This window comes from Cupressus sempervirens, chromosome 5, assembly GCF_028749045.1.
Source record: "Cupressus sempervirens isolate cs-2001-9-10 chromosome 5, ASM2874904v1, whole genome shotgun sequence".
Classification (NCBI taxonomy): domain Eukaryota; kingdom Viridiplantae; phylum Streptophyta; class Pinopsida; order Cupressales; family Cupressaceae; genus Cupressus; species Cupressus sempervirens.
This window is the reverse complement of record NC_143122.1, coordinates 956059064-956071551: the sequence shown is the minus strand read 5'-3', so window position 1 is coordinate 956071551 and position 12488 is coordinate 956059064. Positions and strand designations below refer to the sequence as shown.

The window sequence follows — 12488 nt, the reverse complement described above, 5'->3', positions numbered from 1 at the left end:
AGGCTTATATCTCTAAAATGAACCTTCATGTAAAAAATGAGAACATCCCAAGCTCATATGACAAACTTACTAAAAATAACAAGTTCTCATAAATAGTAACACCCTGTTTACTAGTCCTTATTAAAATAGAAAAGACTGAAAATAACATATTTTTGGGTGATGCAAGATTTCACTTACACCTAGGATGCTCCTACATCAGACACCTGGGGTAATTTGAGAAGTGACCCTGTCACATCTCAGGTGTTCAGAGGAAAACCAAAATGGTTAACCTCCTCCCTTGCTAGCCATGATGAATCCTCTACTAGTCTCCATTTTCATTTGACCAGATATTTCTCATAAATTTTGTTTCTGGTACTTTTGCCAATATGACTGTCTAGTATCTCCTCAATCTCTTCTGTAGCTGAACTAACTACTAGAATACTCCACTGTACTTCTGCAACTTCATCTCCATCACCTCCTTCATAATACTCTGTCAAATCTGAAATATTAAATACTGGTGAAATATTCAATTTAGCAAGCAACTCCACTTCATATGCATTTCCAGAATCATGCATCTTCACTATCTTGCATGGTTCAAACCTCTTCATCTTCAGCTTATTATATGTACCTCTTAAAAAATGCTCTTTTCTCAAATGAACCATGACTTCATCTCCAATCTGAAATTTCTTATATCTCATTTTCACATCTTCCTTAGCCTTATATTGCGTATTCATCTTTATAATGTGCTTCCTCTCCTCCTCATGGATGTTATTCAAATGTTCATCAAAGTCTTTTGCTTCAACACTATTTATCTCTCCTTTATCCAACTGCCTCAGTTCAGAAGTCTTTCTGGGACTACTCCCATATACAATCTGGAATGATGATTTACCAGTACTCCTATTGACAGAATTATTATATGCAAATTTTGCCTATGGTAAAATTATATCCCATCCCTTTAGTTTATTTACAACCAAGCATCTCAGCAAATTTCCCAAACTACGATTCACAACTTCTATTTGTTCATTAGTCTTTGGATGATGTGATGAACTAAACTTCAAATCAATCTTCAACTTCTTCCATAATGTACACTAGAAATACCCAACAAATTTGGTATCTCGATCTGAAACTATACTCTTTGGCAAACCATGTAATCTCACCACTTATGTGAAAAACAACTCTGCTACATGAACAACATTACTAGTCTTCTTGCAAGGAATAAAATGTGCTATCTTTGAAAACCTGTCAACCACCACAAAAATAGAATCATGCCTGCATTGTGTCCTCGGTAATCTAAGAAAAAAATCCATAGTGATATCCTCCCACGACTTCTTCGGTACAGGTAATGGCTAATACAATCTTGTATTCTGCTTCACTCCTTTCGACATCTAACATACTCTGCAACTTTGTACAAACTTTATCACATCTTGCTTTAACTGTATCCAGTAATAGTTTTTAGCAACCAAAGCTATAGCTTTATCTCTGTCAAAATGTCTAGCCAATCCTCCACTATGCTTCTCCTTGATGAGATTCTCTCTCATTGAACTTCTAGGAATGCACAATTGGCTTCCTTTGAACAACATATTATCCTAGATCATGAAATCCAACCACTTTGTCTTGTCAAGTGTAATAAGTTTTGTACAAAGCTTCAATGCTTGACCAAAATCAGGATCATTTGGGTACAAAGTATTGAGTTTTTTGAACCCAACAACCTCTATTTGCATTTCTGTCAACAAAAGTTGTCTTCTACTAAGAGCATCTACAACTTTGTTAGACTTCCCACTCATGTGTTTCAAAACAAATGTATAACTCTGCAAAAACTCAACCCACTTTAAATGCCTTTGGTTCAATTTTTCTTAACTATTCAAATATTGTAAAGCTTGATGATCAGTATACAAAAAAAACTCCTTAGGAAGAAGATATTATCTCCACTTCTTCAATGCTTGAACTATAGCATAAAATTCTTGATCATAAATAGAATATTTTCTTTTTGCATCATTCAACTTCTCACTAAAATAAGAAATAGGTTTACCTTCTTGACCTAAAATGGTTCCTATTGTTATACCACTGGCATCATAGTCTACTTGGAACACCTTGTTAAAATCAGGAAGTACTAAAATAGGTTGCATAGTAACTTTCTGTTTCAACAAATTAAAACTCTTTTCTCCTCCTACAGTCCACTTAAACTCTTTCCTATCCCCTCTCATTGTTTCAATCAAGGGTCCACAAATACTGCTAAAACTTCTTATGAACTTTCTGTAAAATGTAGCTAGTCCATGAAAAGATCTTACCTTTATCGCACTCCTTGGAGTAGGCCATTCAAGAAGAGCCTTCACTTTCTCTAGGTCTATTTTTAGACCTTCTCCCAAGACTACAAATCCTAGGTACACCAACTCCCTTTTTACAAAACTGCACTTCTTCAGGTTTATCAACAACTTTTCTTCCCTTAACTTATCAAACACCTTGCGAATATGAATCAAATGCTCCCCCAATGTCTTACTAATTATCAATATATCATCTAGATAAAAAATGACAAACTTACTTAAAAACTCCTTTAGTACCTTATTCATGAGCCTCATGAAAGTGCTCGGTGCATTAGTTAGCCCAAAAGGCATGACTAACCACTCATACAATCCTTCTCTTGTCTTGAAAGCAGTCTTCCACTCATCACCTTCTCTAATATGAATTTGATGGTACCCTCTCTTCACATCTATGTTTGCGAAATATTGAGCTCCGCTCAAACAATCCATAATATCATCCATCCTTGGCATAGAAAATTTATAATTGATGGTGATCTTGTTAATAACATGAGAATCTGTGCGCATCCTCCATTCTCCATTCTTCTTTGGTGCTAACACTACTGTTACAACACATGGACTCAGACTCTCTTGAATCAACCCCTTCTACAACAACTCATGAACTTGCTTGTTCAACTCTTCACTTTCTGCTGGTGTCATTCTATGCACTACCTTGTTTGGCAAACTGGCTCCTAGAACCAAATCCATCTAGTGATTGATCTTCCTTATTGGTGGAAATCCATCAGGTACATTATCTAATACAATATTAAAAAATTCTCCAACATATCTGCAACTTCTGTAGGTACCTCTTCTACTTGTCCTTTACTATATTTAGGAATTATAGCAAAACACATATGCTCCTGCTTCATACCTTTAAGAAACTCTTTTCCATCAATAAAACATATTTTGACAACACTACATACATTTTCTTCTTTATCCTTCAATGACTTCAACTTATGTTTCACTCCATTCTTAGTTAGAGCGTAGGTATTTGCTCGCCCATCATGTATAGGATGCTTGTCAAATTGCCATGACCTACCCAATAACATATAACATATGTTTATAGGTATGATATCGCATAGTACCTCATCCTGGTACACTACTACAAAGAAGTTGCATTAAAGACAAATTTAGAGATGAATTTTTAATAAATTGTCTTCATTCAAGATGAAAAAAAAAGTTGCATATCATCTTAAACGTGTCTTTAAGTGGGTGTCTTAATATATTGTCTTTATAGAGTGTCTCTATAAGACAATATGGAAGAGAAGTATTTTTGTCTTACAAAGACAATTATGTAAGACAATATATTAAGACACCCAGTTATAGACATATTGGAGATGATTCACAACATTGTTTTCATCTCAAATGAAGACAATTCATTATAAACTCATCGAAAAAATTGTCTCACACAACCCTCCTTATAGTACTCAATTTTTGAAAGTATTCTAGCAATCCATATGAATGCAATGAGAACTTCAAGTTAATATTGGAGAAGAGAAAATTAAAATATAAATAGCTTAAGCACAAAAAGCATCAGAGTAATGCACTTCCTCAACATAGGTGGTGTTTATAAACACCCAACATTAAAACAATAGATGCACTCCCATTGGTTCTATAATGTACACAATTCTTAGAAAAAAAAGATACATAAATATAACTAGATAGTTAAAACTTTCATTGCACATGTCCAGAGTATATGAAATCCAAACTTGGTAATAGAAGATAAATTCTCACTTTACAAGAACATATGCACTAGTTGAATATCCAACTAGTTGTTTGATAAGAAGAATGTTGTTTCACTCCTCACTTGAAAGTCCCTTCACTTCTTTGTCTAGAGAACTCATGAAAGATCCTTTCTTGGCCAAAGAATAAGTCATTTTATTCCCTTCAAGATTTTGCTTCCATAAGAAGAGAATACATCCATGTCTATTCCCAAATCTTATAGATACATATACAACTAGCGTATGTTGTTTCTATCTTGAATTCTCCTTCAATTATTTAGGAGTTGCAAAGGCTTTCAAAGCTTCTGGAAATGTCTACATATGACTGGAATGTGATCATATAGAGCACTAGTAGTGTTAGCATAAAATATGGTCACCAATAAAACATAATAAACTATGTCATGCACACCAATAGCCATAAACACTATTGTAGTACCAACATAAGTTCTTATTTAAGGAATATAATAGAATATCATAGAAGAAAAATAATAATCCAAGATCACTTGAAGTGTAAAATTTTCCTATTATGAGTGTTCAATAGATTACTGGAGAGTATGCATAAAATTATTGCCAAGGGTACTTTCAAGCACTTTAGTGAAAATTGGTACTCTTTTAGCTATCAAGAGTTCCAAAGATTTCCCAAAACCTTAAAGGTCTCATCTCCTCTAGCTGATGCAATAGAATACCCATATGAGATCTAAAATACAAAATATAGTGAGGGTTAATGTATGAAGCGGTTAAACTAAGAACATAATGCAAAAGTATATAAATTCTAAAAGCATGTATACCAGTGTTAGATGGAACACCCTAGAACTAGAGCCAATATGTGGTACAACCTTTTTCATAGATGGATATTTCCATAAAGTCAACTAATTCTCACTCTACTAATGTGCACTCAAGAGCTCATGCTCATATTTCTTTCACAACAATGCACAAACTGAAGAGTTGGTGCCAATGGTCTTTAGGCATGTTCTAGTAAGAGTATTCCAAAACTTAATTGATTGGTCAACAAGACTTGCATGAAATACCAAAAGATTATGTTGCAAAGGGAACCATGCCAAGGCTATGATTGCATCATAATTTTTTCCCATCTTATAAAGATACTAATTTCTAATGTTAGAGGCAGCCATACTCTTTAATTCACAAACTTCCTGATCATGGCCTATCTATGTCTTAACATTAAAATTACCAATATGAACACCCTAGAGTATTATTTTACTAACCTCACCACCTATTGCAAGAATAGTGTCATTCCAAGAAAGAGAGCCTACACAACCACAATGACCTTTCAAAGATGTCAATTGCATTGAAATGTGATAATTCTACTATTTCAATAAGGAAGCACTTGAAGGAAGGAAAAGAAAAGAAATACATCAAAAGCTTCATAATATTTACACATCGATTAGATATAGAAGTCAATCCAATGGAAATATTTTTCCCATCGAGTCCTCAATTAACACTGTTTATTAGAGAAACATCATTATCAAAACTTCATAGCTCAAAGTTAATGCTCATGTTTACATCCCATATGTAAACTACATTGCTAAGAGTTATCCACATAATATTACTTTCATTCCAATCCAACAGATTCAAATGATTATCACCAACAAGATTTGAGGCATCCAATGTTCTATCTGCATGTTGCGGACAACTATATTATCAAGTAAACAAATGCAATTTCATAACTCTTATTAAGCTAGCTAGTTAAAGAGAGAATTTGCAGCAAAATTATATAAATAATATGGATGAATCCTTATCAATGTATAAAACATCTTATCACAATAAACAATATGTCCATTCCTTTGAATACAAGAGCATCAAATCTAAAATCTCAACTAAATGAACAAGGTCTAAAAGTCACTCAAGCCATTATAGAAATTATTCTTTTCAAAAGAGCAAATAATATAAACATAAATCTTATTCTACCAATTGTGTAGTAGTAGGCCCTAATTTAAATGCTAAATATGCTGGAAGTGAATACTTACAAACACTATTCTCTACTTTTGTGAATATTCTTCATTTTTTTGTTGTCATCATGTGTTGTTGAAGCTCTATGAAAATAAATTGCTAATTTCAGTTGAGTTTAGAATAGTAGAAAAAGTCCTATAGAAACATTTCCAGTATAAAGATTAGATAAATTTATAGCATTTTCTAAAATGCAATTATGAGGTGACTCCAAACTATGAGAACCCCTAAAAAGGTACACTCTAAGTTATGTGCAGCTATAATGAATCTGTACATACCATGGTATCCTGTTGTTCATACTAAAAACTCTCCTTTCTTTCAAATATGAGCATCTAAGGAAACAATTGCAACAACCTAGTGTAGGCTTAAAAACACAAAAATAACAACAACATACATATCATTTCCTCCATTTGTGAATATTGAAATATCATAAGCAATTTATTGGGATTAGATAATCGAGGCTAGACCATATCCTGTGGGAATATTTTTATTAGAGTTCATGGAAAACACCAAGTGCTGAAATAAGACTAATGTTATAAAAATTAGAAACTAAAATCTAAATATAAGACATAAAATACAAATCAATATCACTAAAAGTATTAGATTTCTACAATCTATAATTTGATATACAAAATCAAATCAAATCAAAGCCCAACACTTAGAAGTTCATCTAATGATACTTTCAGCACGTTATTCTATTCTATGGAGTTTTAATATTTTATTGAATGTGTGAAATCATATAAAAAATAAAAACAATTGACAAATATTTGTTGTTGTGCAGCCTCAAACATTTAAAGAAACAAACCTTGCTATCAAGTTAACAATTTAATAGTTTGTACATTTTTTCTATATCTGTTGTGTTTCTTGAGAAGAAACACGTTCCAACTCATCCACCTACATAGAAACATGGTCAGCAGTACATGGGAAACATTTTTAAAAATTTGTAGCATATGTTGATGCATGCATATCCTCCAATAACAAATTCTCATGTTGGACATGTAACTGCTCCAGCAATAAACCTGTTTACCACCATCTCAAGTTTTTTCACCATGCTTAAGAATACACAAAAATTGATATTCATACCATGAAAACTCTATTACTACCCCAAAATAGTCTCCACAATGTGTGCTAAAACATGCATGGAGTTGATCAGATTTGCATGGTCAATCTCATTTTGGCTAGGATAACTTTTAAATATCAAAACTAAAATATCACATTTCCTATTGCTTTCTTAATACATATGAGATTAACTTTTAACAACATAAAACATTTGACTTTCTAAAAAAGAATGAATATATGATACTTACGAGTATCAACTGGTGTAGATGAGTGATCCTTTATATAAATCACCCTGATGATAAGAAACCATCTTCAAAGAAGGAACATAGACTATGAATTTTTAAGAAGTGATCAAGTGCAGCAATAAAAAGAAACAAATGCCATTAACCTCAAAGTTTGGATATATATATATATATATATAAGGAACATCGAAATACAAGTCAATTATTTAATTAAATTTTAAATTAAAACATTGAAACTTAAAAATGTTTAATAAACTCTTATTTTCAGCCCATAGTGTATCTTTTGCATTGGCTTGTAGTACCAATTGTAACTAGCAAAAACCAATGTCTCTTGTTAATTGAAAATTCTAATTTAACTATAAGTTTTTATTAGAATAGCCAAAAGAAAATATTTTTTTCATGCTCAAGTTATTAGTGGCCACATGAAGATGCAATACCTCAATAACATTTCATGTTCTCCATGTTTCTATAGTAGCCTGAAATAAAGACGAGACAATAATTTTTAGATAAGAATAATTACTTTTTTGAAGAGAGAGACAAGAAGAATGCAAATATAGTAGTTTTCATATGCTAATGAACAATAATTTATTTGAAAGGAGCACCAATACATTCATGAAAAATAGAAAACAAAGGTAGAAAAGAGGGCTTATAATAATGCATACCTCAATAGAGTTTGAAAGAAAAAATCATGAAAAAAATATTGCAACAACAAAAATAAAGTTTGTCTTCAGTTCGAGTCTTGAAGAATCCAAAAGTTATATATTTCTATAACTTCTTACTACATACCTAGTTTTTAAATTCAACATTGTCTTTACTCCATCCTCTTCCTTTGTGTCATCTTTCTTTGAGGTACTATTGTAATTGTGGGTGTAGATTTTTTATAACATTGAACACCCTCATTATTATTGTTGTTACCAACTTGTTGAAATTCAAGGATGGTTTCCTCCTAAAGTTTAGGAATACTAGTTGAATCATTATGTGCAACAAAAATTTCAACATGTTCCTCTAGCTCAACTTCATGCTCACTACTTGATGAGTATGATTTTTGAGCTTCTTATACACAACATAATTGAACTTAACAAAATAACATATTACTCCTAATGCCATAGAATTATAATAATTTACCTTAGATTCAAGGCCAGTGACTAATTTCTCCCCTTGGTCTAGCAAGTGTTGTCAAAGGCCTTGGGAACCATGTAATAAGGCATATTTTAAGTCCTCCTCTGAAGCCTCCTTTTGAAATTGGTGAATCTGCATAAATAAATATAATCATATTTTTAAGGTACATTAACTTGAAAGATATAATCAACACACAAGTTTATCATGATTTTTTCATAGAATAGAAAACACTAAATATAAATATATTCACGTACTAAGCCACCATGAATACTATTGTATCCACCAGATCCTAATTTATGGGATCTAATACTTGACCTCCTAGCTTGAGTTAGTTTTGATGTATCTTGAAGACATCTTTTAGATCCTTCTCATGTAGATGGCCAATAATTTGGATTATTGCATACTTTCCTCTTGAATTTGGCATCTTTGATAAGTTCATCCCATGTCACTTGGTCTATGATCCAAGCTGGGCGAGCATATTTCAGATCCTTTGTCAACTTGGACCTTAGATTATCTCTTTTGGAATGAATGTATTTTCTTGCAATATCCAAAATAAATTCCTGATTGAAACCTAGATTTCCAAATGCTAATATTACATCTTTAAAAAGTTGATCTTTGTTAGCAGGAGAGCAAGATTGTAACTTCTTGAGTCCCTTTTGTGGTAACTGATGATATTGTTGATGTCTTAGGTGTTGAGGTAGATGCCCCTGTAAGTACATTTGTCACTTCTTCATTTGTTTCCTATATTTACAATAAGATTGTAAAACTATTAGAAAGAAAACCATAATATCCAACTATTTTCAAACTTGAAAATTTAGTTAAGTGCATAGAGAGTAAAGGGAATTCTTGAAAAATAAGGCATATTTCTCTTAATGAACCAAAAAAATTTAAGGACAAGACAATATATGCAAATAAATGAAACAACATTATTACTTTCAAATAGTACAAAAATCAAGTGTACAATAAGTTCAATAGAATGAGAGGAGATTTTATGAGGAAGACACAATGAGCACTACTAATGGAAAAAGAAAGGTGGGTTATGGCAATGAAAATCAAGTTTGGAGAAAGAAATGCAATTTAGAATGCATGGACCAAGTAAATCTAAGACAAGAATATTGAATTAGATTGATCCAAGACAAGACAGATCCAAGTAAGGTTATGACAGCAATAGAAAGGTGATATATTATCAATAATCATGTATAAAGTATTTTATGAAAATAAAAATTTAATGAGGAAAAAATAGTGAACATCATTAGTGGAGGACAAATGATAGGTTATGGCAATAAAAAATAAGCATGGAGAAAGAAATGCATTTTAGAATGCATGGATCATGTAAAGATAAGATGGAAACACTAAATTATACTAATATAAGTTAAACATGCCAAAAAAATTACTATTGCAACCATACTTGGAAGGAAAAGTGGTATGTAATGGCAACTACAATGGAGAACAAGTAGCAAAAGAATAAGAGAAAAGTGTCAATCAAGTGACAGAGGTTGCACTATTACCTTGTCAGTCATGTAAGTAGTTATACCTTGTTAAGTCTGGCTATTAATATTAATGATTTTCCATATTTAAAAAATACAATTGAGATAGACAAGAGTCAGATTTAAAAAGAACTGAATTGATTAATTGCAGGTCAATAATTGCTAGATATCGTTTATGTTATCTCAGATAGTCATTCATAGAGAAATTTGGAACATAGGTCAGGTACTAATGCTCAAATTTCTATTCAGATGGTTATATCAGTATAAGGCTTTTGTAGTTCAACAGTAAACTACCTAATCTTAAAATTAGAAAAGTACAGTAATCTGGGTATTGAGGTACAACATGAATTAAAAACTTATTATTCCATAGCTATTCCATGGTTTTTGATGGGCTGGATTTATCCAGCACAATATTTTTCATGAGTTGTTATTTGAATGTCTAAAGAGTAGGCTACTTTAATTTTGTTTCTAGAGATTGTATGATTTGGTGATGGGGCATTTAGGGTAGGACCTAAGATGTTGTAACTCTGATTCATCCATAACCAAAAGGGTTATCGCCAGGCATTCTTTGGATATTTAAAGTTTAAAGGTTATCATGAGAAAAACTATTATTGTAGAAAATAATTATGAATTGAGATGTTCAAGACACTACATAAGATAAGGAGACTTTTGGTTGAATCATAATGAAGGTGATATAGTATGATTTGTTGGGCATTCAAGGGTGCAAGAGTTTTCATGAGATTGTAAATAGGGTATGGGCTAAATGGAATGTGTCAAATGGAATTTGTGAAGATGACCATGAAGAGGCATAAATCTTTAGATTATTGTATCAAATATAGTTTATAGACTTTAATTTTGGATTCCTTGAATGCCTAAGACAAAAAATTTACTACAATATCATAAGATGTTCCACAAATGAGTAATAAGCTAATGTTGAAGAAAAAGACGATCTACAAAAGAGTAATAAGATAATACTTAGATAACTGTAACTGTCCAACTAAAGCAATCCCTCCAGTCCCCAATGATGTCCTCTCACATAACTCAATTTGTTTTTGTATCTCTTTCCCCATTTCAAAATTTTCAAGAGTGTCTGGTAGGATCCTCAACATTCTTGATTATGATTCCATAACACTCCTCAAGGAAACTTGTTCAGGTGTTGGCGGAAGAATTCTGGTTGAACCAACACATGGTGGATTATTTATTAATCTTGGTGTACTTCTAATAGGGGCATGAATTTCCATTTCCATATGGATACTAGGAGTATCCATGTTTGATGTAGATGGCATGCTTTGACGTATTGTACTTGATGTCACTTTTGTGATGGGCTTATCCACTCTAGATGTAGAGGGCATGCCACATCTTGAAGTATTTTGCAAGGCACAATTATAAATCTCAAAGTGGTATAAAAAGGTGAATGTTTTATAATCAAACCCACACAAACATATGATTGAATCTTACCCTTTGCACAACATTTTGATGTATCAGATGGCATAATTGGATCTTGCATGCCCATAAAATGTGTGCTTGGTGGAGCTACTTTAGAAATTCCCTTTGGTAAAACCAAAAATATTAACAAAATAGTAAAGATGAAATAAGTTAATTTAGTGCACAAAAACTTAGATAAAAATCCTACTACTTGCATAGTATTACTAGTAGCAAAAGTCATAATAGGGGTCTGAACAACTTAAGAAATTGCCCGCATTGCACAAACATAAATTAACATGATATAATATAAAACATTGGGTATTTGAACCTATAAAACTATAAAAGATCATTCTGAAAATCACCTCTTGCACCATCATAGTGATATTTTGACCTTGCCCATTCCTTAGTATTTCAATTAGACCATTTAAGATTGTTGAATTGACCATATTAGAATTAGGAGCACCCACATGCACATTCTTAAAGAAACAAATAATGACATAAAATGATAGAATATTAATTAGACAATATATACAAGTGCTATTAGAAATATAGTAAGTTTTTTAGCATGACTAGTAGTTATTAATGGGAAACTTTAGCAAATTTCAAGAATAAACTCAAAGATCTCATTCAAATGCAAAATATCAATAAATAGACAATAGTTTCAAAAAGGAAAATCATGATAAATATTTAAAGGACAAGCACTTTTGAAAGAACTAGAAAAAAATCTAACAAATTGCAATAATATTTTGTCACAGTGCTTCATATAGTAACATTTTACCATTATAGTATTATAAATTGTAATAAAAAGTTTCTAAAATTAAAATATTATATAAAATTTAAAAAAATAAAAATGTAATAGCCCATACTCATAGCCACTTCACAAAGAATTTTGACATCCAAACAAGGAATATTTACCTTACAATGTGGTTGACTATCATGTTAAGAATCCAAGTCTCAAAAACTGAAAGGGCCTCATGAATTGCCTAAACTACAAGCTTAACAAAACACTATCAGGAAGAATTTATCTATTTACCCCAGTTCAAGATTATCACCATCAAGGAAAAGTGTTTATTTATGAATAGATGCAAAATATACAACCAAAATGTTTTCTTAAAGACTTTTACCTTCCCATGTCACGTAATAGTAGATAACACACTTGTATAATAGTTTGAATGCACTCTTAACACTATGGAATGA

The 12488-nt window shown here is 31.8% G+C and overlaps 1 pseudogene; it reads right to left on the bottom strand.

The window, feature by feature from the left end:
* Positions 1 to 4585: 4585 nt before the first annotated feature.
* Positions 4586 to 6257, bottom strand: LOC149559131 (cell division cycle 20.2, cofactor of APC complex-like; annotated as a pseudogene).
* Between the last annotated feature and the right edge of the window lie 6231 nt (positions 6258 to 12488).